The sequence below is a fragment of the Hippichthys cyanospilos genome, chromosome 6 (genome assembly GCF_059441005.1).
Source record: "Hippichthys cyanospilos isolate Australia breed blue-spotted pipefish chromosome 6, RoL_Hcya_1.0, whole genome shotgun sequence".
NCBI classification, from domain to species: domain Eukaryota; kingdom Metazoa; phylum Chordata; class Actinopteri; order Syngnathiformes; family Syngnathidae; genus Hippichthys; species Hippichthys cyanospilos.
In genome coordinates, this window is record NC_142374.1 from 24,260,317 (window position 1) to 24,276,218 (window position 15,902).

The window sequence follows — 15,902 nt, forward strand, 5'->3', positions numbered from 1 at the left end:
TTGTGTATGTCCTATGCTGTATTATTATTGCAGCTGAGGGTTTTCGCCACGAGGGACATTGTCAGACTTATTGCCGTCATTTCCCGGGTCGCATTGTGTAAGAGTTGGCGCGAAGGAGCCGCGGCAGCGGCGACAACAGCAGCGGCGGCGGCGTCACAGTCGTCGTGCCGATGCATAAAATACGAGCCCCATCCCCTGGGCCGCATTGTTTACGACGCGGGGCAAACAAAGACGCGTGGGGAGGGGGTGGTTATTTCGGGATCACGGGCGCACTTTTTATTTTTATTTCAATAAGACATGAAGGCGAGCCACATTTATCCAAAGGCAAAAACATTTGAGGTTTCGAAAGGGATGAATTGCATACACCAAAAGGTTGCTTTAATAATGCATTATTACGCTTTTATGTGCTTTTAGAGGAAACTTCATCTGACCATGAGGCTATATTAACCAAAAAAAAGGCTCAGAGAAAATCAGGGAATAAATGAAATAATGGCTGAATATTTAAAAGCAAATAAAAGTAAGCGTTTATGCGAAATGAAATAAAAACAAAAGACCTTATTTTGGTGGCCATCCAAACTTTCTTTTGATAGTTTCCTGGATGAGTGCAGCTCGAAAAGACCGTTTGCGCCGTTGTGGGGGTAACTTACTTCCTGGCAAATGAAAGTAACTACTCATTCTATTTAACCCTTGCGCAGTATCGTAATCCCCAAAACAAAGACCAAAAATGAAGGCCAAAAGATTGGATTTTTTTTTTTTAAATCGACACCGCTCAAGGAAGATTGATCCGTCAGCCGTATAGGCAGAGTTTTGACGCATAGTTGTGCATTTTTTATTGTATTCAATACCCACGATAATTACCAAAACGGGCGGACGTCAGTTGTCTGTTAGCAGCCATTGCCTGTTGCCGCTAGCGGCAGCTCGTGTCAGCTGAGCTCGTCACGGCATAATTTTCAATGAAAGAAATGAGCAGACTGAACCAACGTCCGAGTCCATCCTTGTTCGCCCGCAGGAATATTCCCAAAACGGAGAGGTAAAAGCGACGATGTCTGCAGCTGATTCAATTAAGAGTAACAAAGTATGAAGTTGTATGCACCGGTCAGAGAAGGTATTCCATTTGACTCCTTTGTTAATTTCGGTCTCAAATCATGAGAAAAAAGTTGAGGCTTATAGTCCGGAAAATAAAGTAGTAGTTAGACATCCGTACAGGCTCTCCAAAAGTCAAATAATGAACACACGGGACGCGACAACATTTTGAAAGCTTTCCACTGAGCCCATTAAGCCTTTTGAGCAAAAATATGCTAACGTTTGAGATCTGAGGTCATTTTTCAGCGTGAGGGAATAAAATGGCTACTCCCTCTTGTTACATTGGGCACTCAATTGATTTCCTGGACGGCCTCATTATTGGACTACACAAGAGGAAATGGGCTCTAGCGGTAATTAAAAAGTGATTTTTTTTTTTTTTTTGGGGGGGGGGGGGGGGTGGAGCGCCTCATTAAAACCTCAGCCTTATCTCGTGAAAGGACAGCCAGGTAGTTGACAACAAGGTTGAAATGAAGCCTCGACAATGGGAGGGGAGTCGCGTCGGACTCATCATTTCTGTGCCAAACGATAACGGCTAATTGGCGGCGGCCTCCGGAACGTCCCTCCCTCCCTCCCTCCCTCCCTCCTTCCCCCCCGCCGGATGGAGGATCGTGTGCATGAAAAGGTTAAGCCATCGTTAATTCCTCCAAGCCTCATCCTTCTTCTTCAGACATCCACCAGGGGGGAGCTTTAGCGGGATTAGCCGCCAAGGACGGTCCGTAGAGTCCTCCGCTACCTTATTCAATCTTCTTGTATCTGGTGCGGTAAAAGTTCATATTTATTCTAAAGTGACTCTTCTTTAGCTACATTTGAACATTCCGCATCATGAGAAGAAAATCACAATATTAGAAACAGGTTTCAGTCGGGGCTCATTTGGAATAAAACAATACATCAACTTAGCTAGTTAGCGGTGGCGGCTAGCACTGCTAGTAGTGGCAAATGGAAGTAAATGCTAGCATCATTCATGACTTGCAGCCATCAAGGCTAGCAATAGCTGTCGGATGACCTTTTCAAAGGCGGTTGAATGGACATAAACTAAACTACTGACCCAGTTGCTGTTCCTACTGATCACTTTTGAACAAACTAGGTCCTTATGACACTGAACTGCAAACAATTCTGAGTGTTTTTGAGGGCGGTGTTTATGCTAGTTACACTGTAATCAATGGCCCCTGTTGCCAGCTAGTGCCGGCACCAGTGTTAGCGGCTAGCAGTGGCTCTTGGCACTAGATGCTAGCACTATAAGGCGCACCTTAAAGCCTTCAATTTTCTCAAAAGTTGACAGTGCGTGTTTTCATTTTTGGGGAATGGAAAAATAAAATGACTTGTAATGTAAGTTCTTCAAATTTCCCTCTGCATTTTAGTTATGAATGTAATTTTTCAAAATTAAGTTTTTATAACACCCTGTGAAATTTCGATATGGTACATACTGCTGCATAATCTGCTGCGCCTTATAGTATGGAAATAGAGTACTTTTTAGCTAGCAAAAATCACTGCTGTGGTTTTGACGTTAACCAAAATCGAAGATATTTCTCTAAAATCACACTAATGTTTTTAGAGTGTTAAATATTCCGCTGCCAAGTTGAGAATTATTATTGTGTGTTTAATTGACTTTTGTTGTCATAATTGGTCTTTTACAAGCATCAATACATATTTTTTATTTGTATACAGTTTTTCGATAGAATTTACAGTAAGCTATCCGCATATCGAAATATTCGATGGCCGTAGCCCTAAATAAAACATTGGCTTCATGTAAAAAAAAAAGAACTCGAAATCCTTGGAAAGCCTTTTCATTTTTGACGAATCCGACGCCGCTATTTCAAAAGCAGCAGCAGCAGCAGTTAGAGCTTTAACGGGATTAGCGCCGGAGGACGCCCCACCAAGCGGCGAGTGATCTTTGGCCAAACGTCGTTAAAGATGCTAATCTCTCCTGTTGAACATCCCCGCTCTCCGTGAGGCGTGTTTGCAAAATGTTAATTACCAGAAGCGGCGGGCTCAGGTTCCGCGGCCTCCGCGGAAAGGAAGAAAAAAAATAAAAAAATAAAAATAAAAGACCTATATTAGACCCGGCGGGGATTGCGGCTGTAAATCTTTGCTTAGGGAAGGCGGCGCTTTGAGTCTTCGCCGCACGAGGCTGTCATCCAGCGCGGTCATACGCGAGGGGTGGGCCCGCCTTCCCCACCGAGCGCCATAACAAGACACGCCGATCTGTCACTCCACAATGCAAGCCGTGTCCTGCAGGAGGCCGAGTTGTCATTTCCAGCGCCCGTCCATAAGACGGATGGCCCCTAATTCCTCCCGCCCGAGCGCCGCAAAACAAATTTACGACGGCGGCCCCCACGGATGAACGATGACACGGCCTCGAGAAGGAGAGGTAATTCGCTCTTAATGTAGTGCCGTAAACATTTATCATCACAGGAAAGGGATGCGGGCCATTCTGATGAGTGTCGCTCTGCCGTCGCGTGACATCAACATAGCGGATTTTTTGGGACTATAAGCCGCACCTTTTTTTCCCCTGCGACGTATAGTCCAGTGCGACTTATATGCATTTTTTTTTTTTTGCTAGCGACCAGGAGACAATCTACCGGTAAAGCAAATGTGTGTATCTATTCAATTTGCCAACTTTGGAATGGAATCATAAGCTGATTGTTTACATTGTTGCCAGATCTCTCCGGCGACCTTTCAGGGCAGCCAACCCAAATGAATAAATGAGCAGCGGAAAGCATCTGTAACCAGACCGGAAGGAGATCCGAGAAGGTCAGATTCCTGTCTGCTCTCCTCGCGAGAAAAAACCTAGTTGTCTTCCTTCCTGTTTAATACATGTTCGAGGTTGCCTAAATCTGATTTACATATACTGTGTGTGTAAATATATATATATATATATATATATATATATATAAAGCTATATGGAAACTACTGTGTACTCATTTGAATATGATAAAATCAACAAGCACACTTTCTTTCACGAAAATATTGACGTTATGTGAAGTGTTATTGCTTCGTTAACCCTTTTTGAAGGAATGCATTCGCAGGAAAACGATGCTACTTTTTGGTTAGCGTGAAAAAGCAACATTATATTGCACATTGTGTTTTCAAAGCCAAAGGAATCCCAACATGATTGACAGTTCAGTATTGGGAAAGAGACAATAAACGTTATTTGCTTCATTAGGACAACTCTTGTTATGCTAATTAGTCTCCCCATTTGGAAGCGTGGCGGTTAGCTCGTCCGTCAGCGTACATTTGTTTCTAATGAATGAGAGTAATCCATCCGATGCACGGCGAAGGCCGCAATTAGTAAAATGTCAACATTGTTGTTCATATCGTGCTGCATTGATGTCGACTACATCCCCGTCATTTTTTTTAAAAAGCTTCATGTCTTATTTAGTTTTGGATGCGTAGCTGAATATTTATTAGGGTGAAGAATAGAGTGCAATAATGACCACAGCTCTTTGTCATTTTCCTGTTCGTGATATAATGTGTAGTAGGGGTTCGGCTATTGAATATTTTGCTATCTGGTTGCCCACCTCAAAATTATACTGAAAAAAAAAAAATAAATAAAATATATATATATATATATATATATATATATATATATATATATATATATATATATATATATTGTCAAAAAAACAAAGTGTTGGTACATCCTATACACGGTAACATAGGAAATATCAGAATTTGACCCTATAAATGATGGGTGCGTCCTATACAGAGGCGCGTCCTATATTCTGGGAATTACGTTTTTCTTAACCATCCTTACGTAACATAATTATCAAATAAACTTGATTTCCGCCCAGTGTAGTGTTGTTGACGTCGATGAAGAATCGAGTTAGCCGCCTGTCGGGATCTACTTCAAAATAAAAGCTGTAACCCAACCATTGATGTCTATATATTATTTTGGTAAGTAAGGATTCTTTTTTTGAAGTTTGCATGTTACTGTCATGTATTTCATGAACACTTGCTGCTGCTATTAGCTTGTATTCCTCATGGTTATGTGCACTAAATAAACAAGCACCCGAGGCCAAAAAAAATGCCACAACATTTCTTCAAAGCGGCCATCTGAATGACTCGAGGCCTCGTTTCTGTATTCCGCTCCAAGTGGAAAGAAACAAGGATAAAAATGTGGTTTCGTTTTGGATGCAGCGCAGCATACCGTGCCGTCTCCGGACCATTGAAATGCAACAATGGGACTAGCCTTTTGTCATCGTTGTTTTTGCAACATTTACCCAATTGGGAATAAGTCCGAAAAAAATGTCCCTGTTTGTTTTCGATGCATAGCCGCATACTCGCAAGACTTTTGCAGTGAAATAGTGAAAGCAGCCCTTTGCCATCATCTTTGGAATTTATGGCTTTTTAATAAATCTGAGAAAAAACTTTCTTTTCTCCTTGGGATGTATCCTGTGGGCTGTGTTACAAAAACTGTTTCCTGTAATCCCCCAAATATAAGATGCACCCTGGCTGAAATCCTTTTTTTGGAGAAGCCACAAAAGCTTACAGTATTTTGACACACCCATTTTGTAATCATTTTTAAATACTGTAATTCCCCAAATTTAGGATGCACCTGTGTACAGGACGCACCCTTAATTTAGGGTGAAATTCTGGTATTTTCTATGTTAGAGTATAAGACGCACCGACACTTTGACTAAAATGTAAAAACTATAACAAAATACATCTCATCTTCGTAAATTCTTCATATTTTCTTGTGTGCGTATCCGTAATTATAAACGTGTTGCGGATTAAGTCAAGTGTGTTTTAGATTTCCCATATTGTGAGTGGTCAGTGAACGTCTCGCCAGTGTAACGTTGAATGCGCTCAATGCAGTTGTTTTCCTCGCGACGCAGCTCGAGTTCCATTTACCATAAATACCCAAAGTACCGCGCTCCATTAAGTTTACGATTGTGTGTCTATGCCAAAAGACCACAATTAAACGAGTCAAATGGAATACCTTTCTGTGTTCTTTAATTGGCGCACTCTTAATTGAATCAGATGAAGTCATAATTTTGATATGATCCTCTCCGTTTTGGTAATATCCCTGTGCGTGGACTCGGATGTTGGTTCAGCTCGCTCGCTTCTTTTATTGAAAATAATGCCAAAACCACCTTAGCTAACATGAGCTGCCATTAGCTGCAACAGGCACTTGATGTACGGTAAATACCGTAACGGAAATTATTGTAAGAATACGACATATTTAAAAATGCATACCCGTGCGTCAAAACTCGGCTTATATGGCTGACGGATCAGTCTTCCCTGAATGGTGTTGAATTAAAAAAATCACATTTTTAAGTTATCGTTTACAGGACACACCCATACTTTTCACCTTCATTTTTGGGGAAAAAAGCTCATCTTACATTGTACAAATTACGGTAATTTTTTTCCCCCCAATCTGTTCAGCATAGAAGCCTATTTATTTCTGTAGCCGTGTTAAAAGTCAGTTGGCAAGAAATCCGAAAATATGGCCGGTTCTGTTTTGTAAGCAGAGCAGCGTCGTGACTCATGCAGCAAGATCGTGACAACAGCCCTTTTTTAATTATCACTATCCAAGTGAAAAGAAATGTGAGAAAATGTTATGTTCTGGCAAGTATTGTGTGGAGTTTTGCCTCTCGTGTTTTTTTGCCCAAGCGGTCCGTGCTATTTTTGTCTTTTGGTGGCGCGGCCGTGATTCAACCGCGAGGTGTGACTCATCTAGAAGCGTCACTCCGCTAATAGCCGCTCCGCCGCTTTGCGACGTCAACGTTACCTCGGGGAATGATTTACTACCACAACAAAAGTTAATAATCATTTCTGTTGTTTACATTCAAGAAAGGTGCCCCGATAGACCCCATTTAAAACTTTGCTTTCAAACCCGATGCATTGAAAGTAGCGGCTATGCTAGCTTCCCTCGCTAGCGCCAACTTTCCACGCCAGCTTCGCTTGTTTATTTTAGCAAAATTTTAAGAAAACTCCGGAATGAAGCCGGAAGGGTTTGTACACGATTGCACTCGCATTGTGAAAGTCATGTTAAATTCAACACAGGAGCAATATAATCGCGAGGTAAAATTAAACAAACATGTAAATTAAATGGACATCTTGATAATTGTCGATAATTGTTTAATTACCGTAATTTCAGCACTATAAGGCGCACCTAAAAGCCTTAATTTTTTTAAAAAGCCGATGGTGCGCCTTATAATCCGGTGCGCCTTGTATATGGATCGATATTGAGATTGGGATTCATACATGGGGAATGAAGTGATAAAGTAAGCTTGAACTGTTTCTTTTGTTTGTTTACATTTGAACAAGGTTGCTCATATTGAGTTATGCTATTGAGTTATTATTGTTATTACTTTGAGTATTATTTTACTGAGATTGAAATCATTTTAAAATATGTCATTTATTGAGGGTGCGCCTTATAATCCGGTGCGCCTTATATATGGAAAAAAATTTCAAAATATGTCATTAATTGAGACTGCGCCTTTTAATCCGGTGCGCCTTATAGTGTGGAAAATACGTTAATACTCGATGATTGTTATTGATACTCGCCTATTCCAAGAGGTAATTCAACAGGTGTCACATTTTTGACCATCAAGAATGTAAATCTGACCTAAAACAGTAGCTTCATTTTGCAAGGAGTTTTTCATTGTGTGAGATGATATTGCGCTTGTGGATTTTGGATTTCTACATGACTTTTTATGACTTTAATAAGCCTTCTCTTTTGCTTGCCATTTTTTTAGTTTCCCTCTCACGTTCCGCACAAGCCATAACGTTTTACTGCTTTTTTTGTTTTGTTTTGTTTTTACTGCCGCCGGGACGGAGTCAACGAGGCGGCGTCTTGAAATATTTCACCGCGCGTACGTTTCATTGTGGCTGCCAGCGTCGGCCGTAGCAGATGATGCCCACGCCGGGCACGCTTTCCCTTTCTTTATCTTTGTTGGTTTTTGCTTCCTTCTCAACGCTGCTTGTGAGGTCGCTCCTTTTTGTATCGCAGAAAAAGCGAAGGAAAGCTTCTTCCGTGAGAACGCTTCAAATTCCGAACAGTTTGTGTTCATTTTAGTCTTTTTTTCTGGGAAAATGTTAAAATATTACAAAAAAATGGCTTGTTTTCTTCCGCGAAAACAAGACTAAATAGTGTGCGATCAAAGTTGTGCAAAATGTGAAATTTGCGATTTAGCTCTTTTTCAGTCATTTTTCTTTTCTTTACAATAACGAATGAATGTGATTCATTTTGAATCAAACTTGAATCCATCTTTTACACGCGGACGATTTTTACCGCAGTATATCGTGCTAGCTGCTAGCAACACACCTAGCTGTTTCTTTCTTTTTGCTCTTTTGTATATTAAATAGACTTTTTCCCCCCCATTATTATATGCAACATTCCAATGAGCGGTTGTTTTACACGCATAGACAGAACAATTTTCCATTAGCGCCTGTCATCACTCATCAAGGCGCCGTGAAATTATTCGAAAGTAAAACACAGAATGGGAATAATTACCGGCTGGCTTTTTAAATAATGCAATCAGCATTTTAATGCGCAAGACAGGCGAGATAATTTCCGCACGGTGACGCCAAACGCAACGCGCCAATGTTAATCAGTGTTTCTCTATGCAAATGTTATGGAGAATAATGCGGTGTTTAAAAAAAAAAAAAAGGTGCGCTGCATTAATAGTCACTTGCTAATTGTTATGTAGATGAGGGCTATCAATGCGTTATGGTCATGAGCAGACAAATAGGAGGGAAAAACCACCCGCACTTTCCCGCATTTTGCTTCGCTATGATGTGTTAATTGAATGCCTGACATTTTGTGGTTTTAAATCATTTTTGCGGCTATTTTTTATTGTTACAATGACACGTATTATAATGGACTGTGCTGCATAATTCTTATGATTTTTGCCCATCAACAAGCGAACTTAAAAGCTTGTGACTTCACCAAATCGAGTTTATTGTTGTTGTTGTTATTATGCAATCCTTAACGGTTGCCAAGGAAACATCCATTATGACTCATTTATTGGATGCAACTGCCTTTATTGCGCTTGATGGCGGCTGATTGCGCTCGGCGAGTTCCTGTAACGGGCGAACTCGCAAAGCAACCAAACTAATAAACGGAGCAAATTTAAGCGAATAAAGTTGTTGACATACTGATAGTCATACCAGGAAATATATTTGATTGGAATTTGGGTGCGTGAGCGTGTGAGAACAAATGAACTGATTAAATGTTAACATCTGTTTGGTAATGCTAAATTTTATCAGACTGTGGTACCCAAGTGCTCTGTGAATTCTGCCTAGCAACAAGTGACTTCACGGCAGTGACCAAATTCTTGATTGCAAATATTTATATTTTATACAATCTGCATAAAAAATAACACATTTCAATTGCTCACCCTTATCTCCTGAAACCCTAAACTACTCTAAATACAGTAGGCTCAAAAATATCTAAATTTGACTTTTCGAGTCATGTGTTCAACCCATAATGGTAGTCATGGGACAAAACAAGTGCAACAATATATATTTTTGGGTTGGTTTGTCCAAAACATCACATTTTTTGGTATGAAAGTAACAAAAACACACAAATCGGCTCGTATTCATTCTAAACTAGTCTTTTCCATCCAGTTATCAGCATGAGTATCGTTACTACGTTAATACAAGTACTGTCAAATCACTCGTCAATGCCATTTTCCCATAGTAATACGGAACTTGAACTCAGCATCCTGCTTCAAAATATTAATCTATTTTTTTTTTTTAACTCACAGTATCTTTATTTTATTACAATCTCGCAAGTGTGATGATTACCGTAATTCCTCAAATATGGGACATGTTTTTTCCCCAAAGAGCGAAGATTTTGGTCTTTGACTATGAGCGTACTAAAGGTTTTGTGTGTGTGTTTTGTTTGCAGGTGTGTCCGGGATGGGCCGGGCACACAGCTGGAGCGAGCCCTCCACTTTCTCCCTCCAATCCGCGCGCCTCTCGCACCGCCCCTCCCGAGCTCTCCGCTCCGCGCCGCCGCCATCCGCTCGGAAAGAGCAGCGGCAGACGGCGCTCGCAATCCGCAGCCGCGGCACCTCCGGGATGCGCCAGCGGTTCCGACGGCTAAGAGAGAGAGAGAGAGAAAAGTGTGTCCGAGGGGAAGAGCGCAAGGAGGCGTCGACGCCCGCGCGGACATCGGCGCTCGGAGCCCGCCCGCCTGGCCGGCCGCGCCGCCTCTCTCCCGCCCGCCCGCTCGTCTCTTTGCGGCGGCGTCACCCGCTGCCCCTCTCGCCGCTCGCCGGCGGATTCTGGACGCGGAGGTGAGTGAGGCGCCAGAGCGTGCACGGAAGACTCCGTCGGCGTGACTTTGTTATTACGGCTGACTTTATTTCTTACCGCCGCTGGCTCTTTACTATTCGGGCATTTACTTACTACTTATACCGTGAAGGGACTTCGGCGATTTCATTGATGGATTTACTTATTGCTTTTGACTTGACTTAACTATTAATGACTTCATATTAACCCGTTCAATCCTAAACACGTGTTTTTACCTTTTTTTTTTTTTTCTTCAAGTGTGCAGACTTTCAATCCCAGGTCGGTTTTTTTTTTCAAACCAATACCAATATGAGAATTAAAAAAAAAAAAAAAAAAATATATATATATATATATATATATATATATATATATATATATATATAATTTTTTTTTTTTTTTAAATACTATAGTTTTAAAACTCTTTTTCAGCACAGCCATTGATTCACATTTTTTCGATTCTAATTCATAGTTGATACATTGAACACAAACACACGTTTGCTCTACGGGTGGATTGTCTCCCGGTGTCTAGCACAAAATAAAATAAATAAATAAAAATAAAAACCCACAGCTTATTAAATAAATGAGCCTGAGGTCTCAAATAATGAGAAAAAGGGTGCAACATATAGCCTGAAAATATTAAGTTATGTATTTCAGCTTTTTTTTGAAAGGAGGGTCTAAAAATGTCTGTTAGTAATTGATTACTGTGAGTAATTCATTAATAAAGTAATCAAGTAATCAGATACTACGGTACTGAAGTAATCAATTACTTTACATAACACTAATTAGTTACTAGAGCAATTAATTATTTGATTGATTAGTACCAGCCATTTTTAGACACTCCTTTAGCCAAAATTGAAAAAAAAAATAAATAAAATTGATAAATAAATAAATCGTAGTAAGTAGTTGGATGTCTGGACTCTTGAATGAGTTAATCACCCCTTATTTGCTAAAAAAATTAATTAGTTATCAAATGAATAATCAAAAACTTTTGGCAAATTAAGTAATTAATTAGTTGATTAATTAGACACTCTTTTAGCCAAACATGATTTTTTTTTTTTTTTTTTTTTTAAACAATATGAGGAAAAAAAAAAGAAGAAGTAGTTGGCTGTCTGGATTCTTAGAAAAAGGCGAAAATACGTCTGGGTTTAATCGATGAACTCAATGATATGGAGGACTCCATTAGGCTTCCCGTATTACTATTCAAAGACTTCAGCTATTGCGATGGATTGTTTTATTTATTTATATAATCGTCTTTGCTTATTATGGATGGTTTTCCTTATGATTCTGGAAGGATTCCCCGCATGAATACATGGCTTTAAACATTACTATGGATGTCTTTACTTGTAAATGTGCCGGACTTTTATTATAACTCCAGATGGTTCGACGTTATTTTGATGGCAGTTTATGATGGGCAAGTACCGATACCATGTACCGATATCTGCCCTATTTCAAGTATCTGTACCAGACCCATACTAGGCTTTTTTTTCATGATATCAGTGTTTCATATCACTTTTTTTTAAAGAGATGTGCAAGTACCGATACCACGCATTGATATCAGACTGATACCAAGTATCTGGATCGGATCAATACCAGGTGTTGATACAGGGCCATTGCTATGTATCGTATAAGACCAAAACCAGGCCTTATTTCAAGGTACCTGCCGATGACAGCCGATACCAGTATCGATAGCCCGATCGATAGGTTTGATATTTCTTGCTTTAAAATGATTTGCCGTCATTTTTGGAGGAAATTTTATGCATGCAAAATACCAAGGGTATCAATATTTGTTCTTAGTGAGCACTCAAGAATTGAATTCTCAAATTGGTATCGGTCAATATAATATTCTCATGAGGCCCAGTTTATTAATTTGTGTCCACTTTGGGGTCCATTTTTTCTCTGCAAGACAGCAAAGCGAATTGCATCTCACTCAAACTCATGAGACATTGAAAAAGCCCAGATGTCCTCTATTGAGCACACCGGTGATATAGTTCGAATGAGTCGAAAGCAAAAACAAATGTCCATTACAGTGGACGCTACAATTGTCCACCAAGGAATATTGGAATTAATATGTCTTGTCATTTTTTTTTTTTTTTGGAAGAAATTTTGTGTGTAAAAAGTTTTAGTGTTATCAGTAACTACTCAAAAGCTGAGCACTATTATTGGTATTGTTTTGACAAAAGTGGTATCGAACATTCCTAATTTGAACCAAACTTTTGAAGATATAGTATCTCTGACAGCGAACATTTATTTGCAAAAAAAAAACCCAAAAAGCCACTATCATACAATTTAGCAATATGTTGCTTCATGTTCCATCTCATTTGCTCTTAATTTGAAAAGAAACATGTACTGGTCCTGCCACAGCATGAAAAAAAAACAAGACACCTACTGAGACATACAGAATCCTGTCTATATATATATATATATATATATATATATATATATATATATATATATATATATGAAAGATTAATTTTGTTCACGTTTGTGTGAGTCCCTCTGTCCTTTCTCCGTTGAAATCACAGACTGTGTTGTCTTGCGTTTTAATCACACGAGACACAAAAAAAGAAAGAGTCACACGTGGACAAGGTCAGCCTTCCTCCTTCACAAAAGCGACGGAGGAATTGCGTCACGGTCGGGTTTCTGCCGCCGGCGTTCCTTCCCCCCCAAATACCCCCCCTCCCCCCCACCCCGCTCATTACTTTCCGCTGCCGGCCCACTAGGGGTCACCAGAGGTGGACAGAGCTTCGTGAAGCTCCAGCTTGTTACCAGAAAGCTTTTTTGTTTTTTGTTGTTGTTTTTTTTTTGTTTGTTTCATGTTTTTAAGAGCAAGCAATGCTCAGCCGCCTGTTAGTCATTCCCAATTTCAAATGATTTGAACTCTTCCATTTCCATCCTCTTTGGTAATATCACAAAAATTCCTAGAAAGAAAAGAAGCATCGTGGTCGCGCATACAGTGGTACCTCTACATAGGAAATTCTTTTTTTTCAACATTGATATCTGGGAAAACACACAAAAAAAAACGTGAAACGGCAAGGCCGTGAAAAGTGAACCGCGTTATAGCGAGGGAGCAAGGTCATTGCACAATGTTTCGCGGTGATTGGCAGCTCCCACGCGTAAAATTTCATCCCCAGCGCCGCGTCCTAATACTTTTGTCCATATTCTATCCCTATTTCGCATCAAAATTGGCTGTAAATATGGTAAAACATTCCTCCTTGATGTCCTGGGGTTAATTAAAATGCACCGTTGCGCTATCTAAAATGATCAACATAAATATGGAGTAAGCGCTACGACGTTGCGATTAATATTCAAATTCCTCACCGTCTCAAATGGTCATAAAAGTCGATTCGTTTTAGAAGCGCTTTTTTTTTTTCCCCCCTTGTTACACTTTGCGCTCCTCACTCTCGGTAATTAAGTACCTTGGCTATCCACTCGGGAGGGGAAAAAAAAACGAGACGTATCAGTTATCCTAATTAGCTACAGGTATTTCATTTATTTATCGCTTTTTATTTTCCGTTTTGTTTTGAAGTCACCTCAATGAAACCTTCCTTCTTTATCCACGCGTTTTAGCGGAACTTCAACTTCTAAACTAAAAAAAAAAAAGTATCCCCTTGTACGATTCTTTCATCAAATTGATTAAGAACGGATTTCTTCGCTTTGATTGTTTTTAATTTGATTTTTGTGGCATTTTATTCGTATTCTTAAACCGCCGCGACCTTAAGCATGCATTTCTGTATGTTTTTGTCTATCTACTGTTTCCCAATTGTTGTCTTTTTTTTTCCTTGAATCGTGTGTGAAAGGTTAGACAAATGTAAGCAATAATGGCACTTGCCCCCCCCCCCCATGTTGGTTCTCTGCGTCAGTGGAGGTCATAAAGGTCCCAGTGACTCATCCCACAACATAATAAACGCTGCTGATGCCCCTCACATATCCCGTTAACCTAGCGTACGTGCTAGCAAACAGCAAGAAAATTTCGTATATTTCTTAAAAAACGAAATCAAAGACACTTTGAGTCGTTAATAAAGCGAATGTTAATGTTTTTGGAAACCAAGACGAAGCTAATGCTTAAAACCTCAAAACGCTATGCTTTTGTAACAGTGCACATGGTTTTGTAAACAAACAATTCGGTGTCTTTGATGCTAACATTTTGTATGTCAGAACATCAAAGACTTTCAACGTCGGCTCGTGCCGTTTTTAGAAACATCGGAGGAATTCAAATTTTCCAAGGCGATTTAGAAAGTCTGAAGCTAACAAGGTTTAAAAAACATCAAGGACAACTTTGGAAACATCTCTACGAAGCAAAAAAAAATACGATCCTTAGCGCAGCTAACGCCGTGTGTGGAAAAAATCTAAAAAATTTGAATGCTCCATGCGTTGAACGGGACGTTTTGTGGACGTCGTACGGGTTTTTGAGAACATCAAAGGCAATTTAGCGTGTTTGAAGTTGTGTCTGAAGGACTGGGTTAGGGGTGGCCAATCACAACTCTTCAATTAAACTACCGTGGTTTGTTTTTTTTGTTTTTTCAAATTTAAGACAAATTCATTATCAAGGAACTCAGCTACCTGCAATGAACTTCCATGTTAGTTAGCGCCATGTTTTTGGAATCAAACGCAATGTTGTGTTTTTGATGTGTTAGATAGTTAAGTACGGCTTTAATAACATTCTAAAGTCCTCCGCCGCCCCCACCTCACCCATCTACATGTTGTGCGAGATATGTTGTATTGTCTTTTTATTGGCGCGTTTTTTTTTTTTCCAGACTTAAGTCACGGCCTCTGTTTGGGGCATGGCCGAAGACTCGTTTTTTGTTTTGTTTTTTTTCTCCTTCATTACCCCTCCATCCAACTTTATCTTTGCTAAGATCTCGGAAATCTCAGCGCTAGCGCTAGCCGTCTGTCTTCACCTGTCAGTCAATTGTATTGCACGGTTCTTGAACGTAAGTCACAGAAGTCTGAATAGTGAATGAAATTAACGTTTCGTTGTCGTACGCTTGAAAGACGACTCTCATCTCCGTCGAAGTCGTCGTGTTTTGATTTAGTCTTCAACAAAGGCGTTATCACAGCTTTGAAAACTCCAAAGAGCGTTTCGAGTCGTCAGGCAAGCTTCGCGTGGTTTTTTGAAAACGTCAAAGACAATTCGGAATCTTCTATGATCCCGAAAACAAGCACAGGCCGTTGGCTTCCGCCGTTTTTTTTTCCGTCGGACTCGGTGCTGTTTTTGAACCGCCCCAAAGAACCGACGTCGTCGTCGAGGTTGAGTAACTTAACAACATTGTTCACGAGAGCCTCCAAAGCACGTTTATTAGCGGCGAAACGAGAGTTTTTCATTCGGCTAACTGATGAACAAACACTTTGGACGGCCCGTCGCTTCCGTTTAGGCGGCTCCCCTCGCAAGTCGGCTCCTTACCTGCCGCCCGTTTGAAGCCGCCGCATCGCCTCCATCAATAAACCGCGGAGATGATGAGATAACGTCCCTCGTCCAAACTTCTCCTCCGCTTTCTTCAGGTGGCCATCTGCATGGCGTCGCCACATCAATGGCGCTCATGAATTATGGAGGCGTGTCCCGCTTTTGTCTGTCACCC

The 15,902-nt window shown here is 40.4% G+C and overlaps 1 protein-coding gene across 4 annotated transcripts in view; it reads left to right on the top strand.

The window, feature by feature from the left end:
* Nucleotides 1–10,048: 10,048 nt before the first annotated feature.
* mgat4c (mgat4 family member C) overlaps nucleotides 10,049–15,902 on the top strand; it is an 86,325-nt gene continuing 80,471 nt past the window's right edge. For all 4 annotated transcript variants that reach the window (XM_088417884.1, XM_088417883.1, XM_088417887.1 and 1 more), the window contains exon 1: nucleotides 10,049–10,331. The gene's annotated coding sequence lies outside the window, so the exon portion shown is untranslated. The remainder of the gene's footprint in view (nucleotides 10,332–15,902) is intronic.